The sequence below is a fragment of the Lissotriton helveticus genome, chromosome 2_2 (assembly GCF_964261635.1).
Source record: "Lissotriton helveticus chromosome 2_2, aLisHel1.1, whole genome shotgun sequence".
Taxonomy (NCBI): Eukaryota; Metazoa; Chordata; class Amphibia; order Caudata; family Salamandridae; genus Lissotriton; species Lissotriton helveticus.
In genome coordinates this window covers 11787887-11800605 of record NC_136060.1, presented here as the reverse complement: position 1 = coordinate 11800605, position 12719 = coordinate 11787887, and positions in this window count along the sequence as shown.

Genomic DNA, 12719 nt, shown 5'->3' with positions numbered 1-12719 from the left:
ACTTATAGAGAAGCTGGAAGACTGACTCCTAGACTCAGGTTAGTACCATTTACAGATCCTTAAAATGCTGTTTGCTTTCCCCTGTTCCGACCACAGAATCTGGGCTTCACCTCATGAGTCATCTCCTTGCAGTGTCCGTCACATATTGTCCTCTCGCAGTTGGCCAGGCACCTAGATACCGAGTAACATTTAGATATGCAACATTCTGGAACCCATTTCAGCTATGGCATACTGCTGTGACCATTGAAAAGATGCAAGTCAGATAGTGCACATTTGACAGGGCAAACCGTTAGTCCTACCCTGTGCTCCATTTGGGTTGGCCAGATAAGGACCATAGGCCCAACCACTCACAATTCCAGGATAACACTGACTTTAAGTTTCTTATTCTTCAGAGCAGTACCTGGCACTGTCCTGAAGAAGTCCCAATATGTCAGGGATTAAACATGCCGGTTAACATGAATATTGAACACATCATGTATATTGCACAATAAATTGTTAACAAACACCAGCTAAATGTAGCATCTTAGATGTGTCTTCAGAACAATTGATTAATGCACAGTATGATTTCATTTTATGAAGACTATGTACAGCCCAAAAATTATCCAATTTTTAATTAGGTTTATCTTTAGATAACTAAAAGTGTGGAGCTCTTACAGCCATGTCTCATTTAGGCGTTGCAGAAGTATTTATCAAAATCTTTGGGTTGTACATTTCATATGTAGGGAGTCCTGCCAAAGCTGTAGAGCTTAATTTATTTAATCAGATTTATCTTCCACAAATCCCACATCATCCTCTCCGAATGTGTATGGGCTGCAATGGAATGAAAATAGATCACAACCCTTATTTATGAGTCTCCATCCACAACTAGCCCGGGAAGACTATTGAACTGGTATTAAGTCAAGTCTGCAATTGATTAAGAATCACTTTGCCAAGATGTTTTCTTTAGCTTCTTTCAAAGATATTAGACTCTTTGAAGATAGACATATTTTAACCTGGCTGGTAATGAAGATTTGATTGGACATAGTGTAAGGTATAAGTTAAAGCAAAGTCAATTTTTAGCATGCCAAATGATATTGCTGGACAAATTGGCACCCTGTATTGTCTTGTAATGGATGGTCAGAGTTCAAATAACTTAAGTGGTGGGACATTAATGGACCCAAGGGCCCCAACATGGGACTAAGAGAATTCCCCATTAGATGTAAACTACTTCAAATGTTAATATATCAGCAGCCATAAGCCCTAGGAGAATGACTTAAACCATTTTGGACTCAGGGTGATTAGCTTGAATCATTGGTGCATATAACAAGGAGTTACAGTGAAAGGAACAACATGTTGGCTCTCTTAGAATTTGGAAACTGAGAGTGTATGCTTTCAATGGATGGGGTAATGTGAAGGGCCTGTATGCTTATCATCAGCTGTCGTATTTCCCTGTTGACAGTTTCCTAACTGTCTGAAGTTGCAAGTGAATGCATTCTTTACATGTTATATCCAGGCCATACAGCTGCTGTGCTGAATGCTTTTCTTGAGATATCCTCCATAAATGCATCAGTCAAACTGGACTTGTGATTGCCCTACTGTTTACTCTAGTTCTATGCATGACTGGACACTCAAGTAGCATGGTCTTAGTTACAAATTAAAAGAGAACAAAACAGCCTCTCAGCATGCATATCAACATGACTTTTCCATTTCTCGAGAAAGGCTGCACTACAAAGTTCTGGCCAGATACCTTCTCTTAGCTGATGCTGTTCATATTCTTCTTTCCCAAACTGACACAAAGTACTTACTGCAGAGGTCCAGAAATGATGTAAAAGGCTGGTGTAAAGCAAAGGCAAATGGAAAGCTAACTGGTTGGTGTATCACATTTTATGACAAACACAACAGATGGGGAAGCTCCAACAGGCTAGAGAAATGTGTCTTAGAGATCCAAAACAGGCATCTTGAACATGATCTCTCAGTACAAGTTGCATCTTCTTGAGCAAGCAAGTCTAAATGGAGCAGGGTGGACATATCTACAAGTATTTTTCCTATGGTAGGCACGCAGTATAGATACCAAGTGAGCTTGAACAATTACTTCACAAATCTGGCAACAAAAGGTTAACCAGGCGTAGACAGCTCTTTGTTTAGATACAGAGTTCCTGGGTTAGCAGGATGTGGGTTTGAATTCTGATAACCCTTCTAGATGGGCTATAGAAGGAGCAGCATGGAGCTGTTACATTAAGCCAAATAAAAACAGCCTAAATGGGTACCTTCCTGTTGTGTAGCAAATAGAAGAGGCATTTGAAGATTCAGCACTGTACATTTGTGAATGTACATCAGGTGGCTGAAGAAGAAAATACTTCCTTCTTCTTTCCTCTCTCTGACACTACCTTCCCTGTCTCCAACCCTCATTATATATCAATATCATAGCTGATTTAGGGTTAGGGTGTAGGGTTTACTCACGGTGCACATAACCTATAACATAGCATACCTTTGAACAATCCCTCAACTTTCCCAAAATATCTCCACACAGCTGGAACTGCCTTTTTGTGAGATATTTTACTACCACATTATTTATTCTTTTCAGTTACCATTACATATATAAGAATTTTGTTTTTAAACTCTCTTCTGAGAAAAAGCAAACAGGTGATCCTGGAATGCCTTTCACACCACCAATTTGAGCTTAACTAAGGGCAACTAAAACACTCACTTGGAAAGCTACATCAACAAAGTACTTATCTTGAATGATATCATAGTGAGGAGAAGCATTATGCCTGGAAAGCAGATGTTCCAAGGGATTGCCATATTATAATGGCATGATCTCATGAGAAACCCCATGCAGCAGTGCTTAATTTGAGCCAGGGCTTTCCAGTGCTAAGCACCGGCACGTAATTGGTTTCCGGTGCTCGGCACCGGCACCAAATTGTCAACACCATACATAGAACAGTCTACCACATGGTGGCGCTGCCCATCTAATTTAGAGATGAACAGAGCAACGGTTATAAAGGAATATAGGGGCCATTAGGATGGCGGGCGGATTGCCCTGCCAGGCTGGCGGTGCCACCGCCGGCCTGGCGGGGGCAATCTGCCCGCCATCCTCACCTAAATGACCCCCACCATATTAGTATGGCGGGGGGACCATGGCGGACGGAAAGACCGTCTGGCGCTTTTCCGCCCCAGTCGCCTTACGACCAGGGCGGAAAAGGTCTAATATGGTGGCGGTGTCTAATAGACACCGCCACCCATATTAGCATGGGCTTGTTTAGATGCCTTTCCTTGGCGGCGATGCCGCCACTCAAAGGCATGCGGTCTTCACTTTGGGGGCCCCCAGAGTGAAGGAGAGGTGGGGGGTGCACACGGGGGGGACCTGTGGTACCCCCCTGCATTTGCATAAACAAAGCGGCAGGCACCGTGCGGTGCCTTCCGCTTTGTTTATGCAAATGCATACTACATTTTTAGCATTGTGGTGGGCGGTGCTGAGAGCACCGCCCGCCACAATGCTAAAAATGCAGGATGCGCCCGCCACAGTAGCGGGCGCATCCTAATGACCCCCACGGGACCCCCGCCCTTATGACGGGCAGTCCAAATAACCGATAGAATGGCGGGTGGACTAAGTCCGCCTGCCATCCTGATGACCCCCATAATATACATTAAAATTGCAAATACCTGCCTCCCCAGGCATTTCTTTAGCTTTGGGGACCTGGAATAATCTGAACTGTCGCATTTAAATGCAAGAGAGATGATTAGTAGTTGTTTTGGCAGCAATGACAAGGGCGATGTGTGGTGCAAGCTGCAGTGGTCTCCAGGTCATAGCCCTGGCACTTAATATTTTACAAATTAAGCACTGCCATGCAGCCTGCAATAACCCACTCTCTTAACATCAGAGCTAAAAGACTTGGGGCCAGATGTACAAATACATTTTTGGCTGCAAAGGGCCCAATTAGCAGAGTTGGGCAATTTGCAAATGAAAGAATGCATCTGTGTACCAAGCCCTATTTGCGATTCGGTATCCTATTGCCGAATAGCAAGTGGAGTTTATGATTCAATGTTAGGAATCGACATGCTTAGTGCTGACAGGTGTGTTGAGCAACCTGTGAGATGGTATTGAAACAGCATTTGCAGCATTGGATTCTGAAATTGAGCAAAGAACAAAGTGGGAGCTACAGCAAAGTCAGTCCCACCAGCAATGCACTAATAGTGGACCAGCAGTCAGGTTGGTCCTGGTCCTTCAACGGTTCTCTAGCCAAAAACACTGTAGGAAGTTTCTAAGCCCCAGGTTTTGTGTGTAGATAGGAGGAGTACACTCTAACACAAGCAAAGTGTACAATGCCCTCAAGTACAGCAATTGGAGGTCAGGTGTCACTCCAGCAGAATCCACAAGGATGGCCAGGGCAGGTTTAATAAAAACTGGTCAGCTGAGCCTTTTCAGGAAAGGGGGCATCTTGCAGCTTTTGTGTCTTTGTAGGTTACCCGGAGGTCTGCCAACTGACCCTTGGAGTCCACTTCATTGTCCTGGATACAATTGGGAGCAGATCCAGTCCTTAGATTCTCCTCACTAGTCTCCACAGCCGGGGCAGCCCTACTTCTGTCTTCCACAGGTCCAGTATTATTCTGAAGAAGTTACCCAGGAGTGCCACATTTATTACTGACACTAGTCTATGGGTCGGCTGGCTCCTGGCCCCTCCTCAAACAATAGTGAAAAATGTCCCAGGACCCACTTTTGCAGATGTTTCTGACTGACCTATTGCAAACAATATCAGAGTGCCTCCTCACTACCTAAAACCAGCAAGGCAGAACTTTTCTTCCCCTGTTCGGAGGTCCTGTGTACTCCCTAGAGGTATGGCTAGGGAACTGAGCAACCCCTCCTTTGCGGTCACTCAAAATCGGATGATTTACAGGCAGCTCCTCTCCCACTGAGAATGGAGACTGACTGTCTAGAACGACAAAAGGGAGGCAGGCCCATGTGTAAGCTACATCTGCATCACTTGACAATATACAAGGGGCTGGTCACAGCCCACAGGACATCCTGTCAATGGAACATCAGCCTCTTCCCACACCCAAGACCTATATCTCAGCTCTGAGAGCCAATTCACACTTCATTAAGGATCTGTTCAGGTTTATGTGACAGTTGGAAGCTCAGGCAAAATGTACTGGAAGAGGCAGGTTAATAGTGACTTTTTAAAAGTACCTTTTATAAAATCTTTAGTATAACACCAATAAATTGGGTTAGTAGTATCTTTTTTTTAATGTCCAAGAATGAACTCTGTATCTGGTTCATAGGTGGAGAAAACATAATTTACTTTTAATAATGTACCCCAATGCTTTACTAAAGAACAGCAAACTCTGCTAACGTGAAAATAGCTTCTAGGGTATTGTCACAGGAAGGACATGTCAAGTATTTAACCTTCACATGGCCTACTTTTAAATATCATGCACCATGCCTTGTGGCTTTTAAGGCATACATAGTGGTGACTCATTACTTTTTAAAAGGACGGTTTAGGCCTGTCAAAATGAGCTATTTTGACAAGTCGAATTTGCTGTTTAAACCTGCACCGCACGATTAGTGGCGGCAGGCCTACAGTAATGTTTTGCAGTGCCAATTTAGGACTCCCTCAATATGTACAGAAGTTCACTAGTGTCATCTAACTTACAGGTACTGGGTACATTTTGTACCTCATAGTAGGCACTTATAAGTCAGTAAGGTGTGCCAATTTCGGCATGGTTTAGGGGCCAGAGCACATGCACTGGGGCCTGGCTTGCAGAGCCCCTTGTGCACAGTCAAAAATAAACCAGCAGCATCAACCCAATAAAATGGGGGTGATCATGTAAAAAGAGGCATTTTCTTACTACTCTCGTTCTAATAGGGCATGTCATATAGGCTAGGGCATGTGAGACCTAAAACGTGTTAACTGCACTCATGAGCAAAAATAGTGCATGGTAATCTGGCTCCTCCTAAAGCATCACCTAGCCCTGCAGGTCGAGACCAGCTTATGTGAAAAGGTGGGTTGCAAGGACAGCAACGAAGAGGAGTAGGGCTTCAAGTAATGACTATTACCAGCAAATAATAAATATAAGTCAACCTCGCCTTTCTTTCCTGTCCAGAATACAATACTAAGGCTTCATCTCACAAAATGAAAAAAAAACAAGCTTGCTGCCACACGTGAAAATGTATTTCATGCTAAATTGATTCATTTATTTTGTTTTTATACTATGATAAACTTCAAAGCAGGTCTGCGTAAGGACAGGGGTCAGGAGATGCATACGTAAAAGAGACAACAATAAGCATTAAAAGTTTTTACAGTCATAATACAAATGAAGGGAAATAACTGCAATAGCTTTTTTCTAATTTTCTTCCTATAGTCTAGTTATGACATCACTATTAACTGTAATAAGAATGTAGCTTTGCTAATTATTTGCCCAGAACATTTGACACTGTTACACGCTAATTACAATGAATATGGCCCTTATCTGTATATTAGAAAATGATCTGAAAAATAGCCACTTTTGAAAGTGATTATGTAATGCTGCTTAAAATATCGTTTGCAATCAGCTACAAGCTGCCTTTTCTTTTTTTTTTTTACAATACCTAATCCACACATATTCTCTATGTTAGAGATAGGGTTTCTATTTGGCAGAGGTATGCACCCTGTTCAACCAGGACCACAATCCACCGCACGATTAGTGGCGGCAGGCCTACAGTAATGTTTTGCAGTGCCAATTTAGGACTCCCTCAAAATGTACAGAAGTTCACTAGTGTCATTTAACTTACAGGTACTGGGTACATTTTGTACCTCATAGTAGGCACTTATAAGTCAGTAAGATGTGCCAATTTCGGCATGGTTTAGGGGCCAGAGCACATGCACTGGGGCCTGGCTTGCAGAGCCCCTTGTGCACAGTCAAAAATAAACCAGCAGCATCAACCCAAAAAAATGGGGGTGATCATGTAAAAATAGGCATTTTCTTACTACTCTCGTTCTAATAGGGCATGTCATATAGGCTAGGGCAGGTGAGACCTAAAACGTGTTAACTGCACTCATGAGCAAAAATAGTGCAGGCTATTTTCTTTAACACCCTGCAGATCACTAGGTCCCAAAGACTAAAATCTCAGAGCCGCACAAAACCACTTGCATTTTGGGAAATTAAGGCAATTCTTGGTATCTCCTATGCCTCAATTACCTTACTGCCCTTCCCACACCCATACTGTGCTCAGTTCAAAACTACCTTTTGATGAGTGAGACAGGGATCTAAAAACCTGCCTGCAGATGTCAGACTCAAGTGTCATTTCCACGTGACCCTGTGGACCCAAGTCACCTTCTAAGGATCCAGCCACGGCTGGCAGTGGGAGTACCTGCACGGGCGGTGACATGGGGAGGGGGAGGGGCATCGTCCGAGGTAGGAATGTATGAATTATGGAGCTTCCCAGGTAAGTAAACATTTAAATGAATAAAACGAATTTCGTTAAGTGCACTGCATCCCCAAATGCGATGCAGTGCGCACAGCGAAATCCGTTTTATTTATTTAAATGTTTACTTACCTGTAAAACTCCCTAATCCATACATTACTACCCCCCACCCTGCCCCTCCCCCTCCCCACGTCACCGCCCTGCAGGTACTCCCACTGCTGGCTGTGGCTGTAAGGATCTCAACAAAAGTGAAGAGCAACAAAATCAGTAAAAGTGAGGAATGGCCCTCAAAATAAACTTCTTTCTTTCTCACTATCAACAAATCTCTACCTTCAGGACCGGGCCGACTCTTTCAAGCATATTAGTTTTTACAACTTCCCAGAGTATATCATAAAAGCTAATTTTCCTTTGAAGCACTTCTAAGACTCCCACTGACCCCACGCGCACAGGCAGTTTGATGTAATGTCCTTTCATTTCAACACCTTTTCACCACCACAGCCCTCTCCCTCCGCACAGACAAAGCCTCCGGGCGCCTTTCATGAACAATACACCGGGCATCGACACGGAATTTAATAGCTTCCATGGGGACATAGGAGACAAATCAGTGATGAAATGACGAGCACGGTTCAATGTAGGGGGTCAGCGGTTCGCGCAGTGGTCTCGACGCTGCCAGGACTGAATGAACCAGACCCTGCCTGCCAAGATAATGGCTGGAAGAGGATTCGAGGAGTCACTCTCAGGCAGACAGCAATTTGACGTTAGCAGCAACGATGCTCAGAGATGCCACCACACCAACATGGCTAAAATAAATGAAGACAGCAAGCAAGGAACAAAACGGCAGGAAACGATAGAATAACATCGCGATTAAAATCCAATGTACTTTTTTTTGTATTATTAGGCGTGCGGGAGTCAAGGTCGCCGCTGTAGAAGGCCAACCTGGGGGTTACTTTCTCTATTAAGATATATTAGTTTGCAGCAATATGGAGAGCGAACTCTGCACTCTGCAGCGGTAAGAGGCATCATGGCCACAGACGGGCTAATCAGGAGGGAAAGAATGGAGCGTCTCTCACGTGCTTGCGCGGGTCAGCGGTTTCTCTCCACGCGCTCAGACTTTCGTCTACACAATGAATATTTTAGATGTACCTCGCGAACCGTACGCTTTTCAATGACAAGGAGAAGCGGTGCTTTTTACATCTGTTAAAGACCTCTGATTGACATGGCTGTTGAAAGACGAGTTTAAAACGGCAGCGAGGGGACGTTCCTAAAAAGCTACATCCATGAAATATTCATCCGTCTTTCTTTCACAGAAAATTATTCTACGCTCATGACATAAAGTGCTATTAATAGTCTTGAAAAAAAAATACTTGCTGCAAAACATTAAACCCTTTCTGTATGGACGTCTTGGAAAAAAGTACCTCATCTGGAGTGGATAATCACTTTCGCAGAATGCGGTCCTAGCATACAATTGACTAAAAAGAATAAGGCCGTTTAAGCTAATGTGCTGTGGAAAGGGGGACATGTTCTCTGACCTTCTGCAGGTACGAGAAGGGGTGAGGAAATGCGAAAACACGCCGCTTTCCTTCCATGAGCAATTTCTTCTTTAATTTTGTATTTTAATGTATGTCAACACCACGCAGAGATTTTGAAAGTTTTCCATCCAGATCAAATGCTACCACTATACCTCTGAGGATATGTTTTATTAAGCAACTCAAAGGCATGTGTGTTTGTAGATATTGCTTAACTCTCTGAAGCCAGCTAAATAAATAAATATCAGGCGATCTCTGGCCCAAGAGCTTGAAAAAAACGGTCTCGGTGTGGTGTGAGACGAATCGGGCTACCTCCCAAGGGTTCTTTGAGCTGCGTATCATCTTTTAGTCAATCTTTTGGTCACACACCACCAGAAAAAATATGAAATGTTTTAAATAAACTGTAGATACACAATGACTCCGTGTGGATAAATATTTTAGAGTGCGTGAGCCGTTTACCCTAGAATGCAAGACCCCTGTGCTGTCCCGAGTGTCACAGAGTTATAACAAGAGTGGTTTGATTACTTATCAGCCACTTCCATTCCTCCAAGTCCCACTGTTAATTGCCATAGTCATTATTACACCTTTTTTATTTTTCAAATCTTGCCTTTCGATTTTTTTTTTAACAATTATGCCCTTTCGGCAAAGTATCTCCCCTTCCGCAGAACCCATAAAATGGATATGGTCATCTGGCTCCTCCTCCGAAAGCATCACCTAGCCCTGCAGGTCGACACCAGCTTATGTGAAAAGGTGGGATGCAAGGACAGCAACGAAGAGGAGTAGGGCTTCAAGTAATGACTATTACCAGCAAATAATAAATATGTTATCCTCGCCTTTCTTTCCTGTCCAGAATACAATACTCAGGCATCATCTCACAAAATGAAGAAAAGAAAACAAGCTTGCTGCCACACGTGAAAATATATTTCATGCTAAATTGATTTATTTATTTTGTTTTTATACTATGATATACTTCAAAGCAGGTCTGAGTAAGGACAGGGAACAGGAGATGCATACGTAAAAGAGACAACAATAAGCATTACAAGTTTTTTATAGTCATAATACAAATGAAGGGAAATAACTGTGCAATAGCTTTTCTCTAATTTTCTTCCTATAATATAGTTGTGACATCACTAATAAACTGTAATAAGGATGTAGCTCTGCTAATTATTTGCCCAGAACATTTGACACTGTTACAAGCTAATTACAATGAATATGGCCCTTATCTGTATATTAGCAAATGTTCTGAAAAATAGCCACTTTTGAAAGTGATTATGTAATGCTGCTTAAAATATCTTTTGCAATCAGCTACAAGCTGCCTTTTCTGTTTTTTTTTTTACAATACCTAATCCACACATATTCTTTATGTTAGAGATAGGGTTTCTGGTTGGCAGAGGTATGCACCCTGTTCAACCAGGAACCACAATCCTAGTCAGGGTAAGTCACAACATATCCTTAAATTTCCCTGCTGTCCCTTTGGTGGTTTGATACAGAGCAGTCTGTCTTAACTTAATAGGCACTGTGTAAAGTATTTGTGCAACCCTTGAAACAGGAACACAGTGAAAGACCACAAAAAGACTCCACGCCAAGTTAGAAACACTTAGAATAATTGTATAAACAAAAGAAGACAAAATGACTAGAATCCAATAAGTGGGAATCGAGATATTACTTTCTAAAGAATGAACTGCAAAATAGTACTAAGCAATACGCGCCTATTTGGGCAATCTGGTTGCGATGGACCGGGGCAAAGACAAAAGCTGAGACCAACCACAATGGAGCATGGGCCAGATACAGGGACCAGTTAGCCCTGTTGAACAAAAGTACCTTGATCCGGGTTGCATCACCGGCGAAGAAGATGCGATGTGGAGCTGAAGCAATGCATCGCTATCAAGCCACTCAGTGGACGAGATGCATCAATTTACTCCAATCAATGTCGGCAGCGTGGTGGATCAAAGTGCGATGCCCTGGTTCCGAATGTGATGTGTTGCTACTTCAGCAGAGGATGCGTCGGTTACGAGGGCAATGCGCCGGTTCTGAAGATGTTGAGCCGGGTCCGCTCCACGCCACAATGAGGATGTTCTGGTTCTGAGCAATGCCAATGCGAAAATGTTCTGCTTCTGATCCCTACAATAGAGAAGATGCACCAGTTCCGATGAAGATGCATGTGTGTTGGCTGGAGAAGCACCTTAGGCCTCACTTCTAAGGGTCCAGGACTGGCGTGGCACCACGTGGCAGGGCAGACTCACAGATAGCAGAGTTCAGGTGCAGATGCAGGTGAGTTGGAAGTCTTTTATGTTCCTGAGACCTCAATGAGGAGACAAGCCAGCAAGGCCTTTGAGTCACTCTGGGTTCAAGTGATGCAGGTCCAGTCCTTCTCACCCAGGCAGGGGAACAGCAGGCAGGAGGGCAGCACAGCAAGGCAGGAGTCCAGCAAAGCAGTAGTCCAGCAGAGTGGCAGTCCTTTGGCAGCACACAAGGTCTTCTTCCTGGTACAGTCTTCACAGGTCCAGAAATGTACTGAAGTAATGATGTCAGAGGTTCAGTACTTATTGTTGTGCCTTTGAAGAGGGGAGGGTGGTGTCAAAAAAAGGTATTTGAAGTGCACAGAGGTCCTCCCTTCCTGCCTTAGAACCAAACTCACTACAGGGGGTATGCAGACCTTTGTATGGGGACAGGGCACAGCCTATTCAGATATAGGTGTGAGACCGTGCCCAACTCCTTCCTTCCACCCTGCCCACAATGGCCCATCAGGATGTAGATGGCCCATAAGTCACACCTAAGCTCAGTTTGTGTGTGGCTGTCTAGGATGAATGCACAAAGCCCAGCTGTGACCCACCACAGATATGTGTTCAGAGACAGGCAGAAGGCACATAATGGCTAAACTAAGAAAATGCCAACTTTCTAAAAGTGGCATTTTTCGGTTTGCAATTTAAAATCCAACTTCTCCATCAGTTGTGATTTTAAATTGTGAGTCCAGAGATACAAAACTTGAAAAATCCATCTCTTCACAATTGGTTTTTACACTCAAAAGTTGTAATGATGTAATCCCAGAGTTATCCTATGGGAGAGATAACCCTTGCATAGTGAAAAACGAATCTGGGAGTTTTCACTACCAGAACATATAAAACCTAAAAGTACATGTCCTGCCTTTTAAATACATTGCTCCCTGTCCCTGGGTTACCCAGGGCCTACATTAGGGGTAATTTATATGTATTAAAAGGGAAGGTGTAGACCTTGCAAGAGAAGTATCTTATCAGGTAGAAATAGCACTGTAAAAGGCACATGGAGACTCTGCAATGGCCGGTCTGAGCCATAGTTAGAGGGCTACTTAAGTAGGTGGCACACTGAGTGCTACAGGCCCACTAGTAGCATTTAATTTACAGGACCTTGTAGTGCACTTTAGTAGGGACATATAAGTAAATATGCCTATATTACCATTTTTAAGGGATAGAGCACAAGCACTTTAGCAAAGGTTAGCAGTGGTAAAGTGCACAGAGTCCTAAAGCTAGCAAAAACAAGGTCAGAAAACTGGAAGGCAATAAGTTGGTGGAAGACCACCCTAAGGCTGTTAGGTCTAACACTCTGCATTCAAAACCATAGCACATCTTTCCTAAGGAAGAGCATATGAAGAAGATTTTAAAAGAAGGTTAGTGAAGGATGATTGTGTGATCTTGTGTCATGGCGAATTAAGTAGTCACTACCCTAAGACACAATTGCAAGCACAACTGTGTTCTGTGACATTCACAAGCTCCTTGCTAACCTTTTCAAATTCAGAAACAGAGATTTATTCCAGCTGAGGCTCGCATTAATCCTCTTCC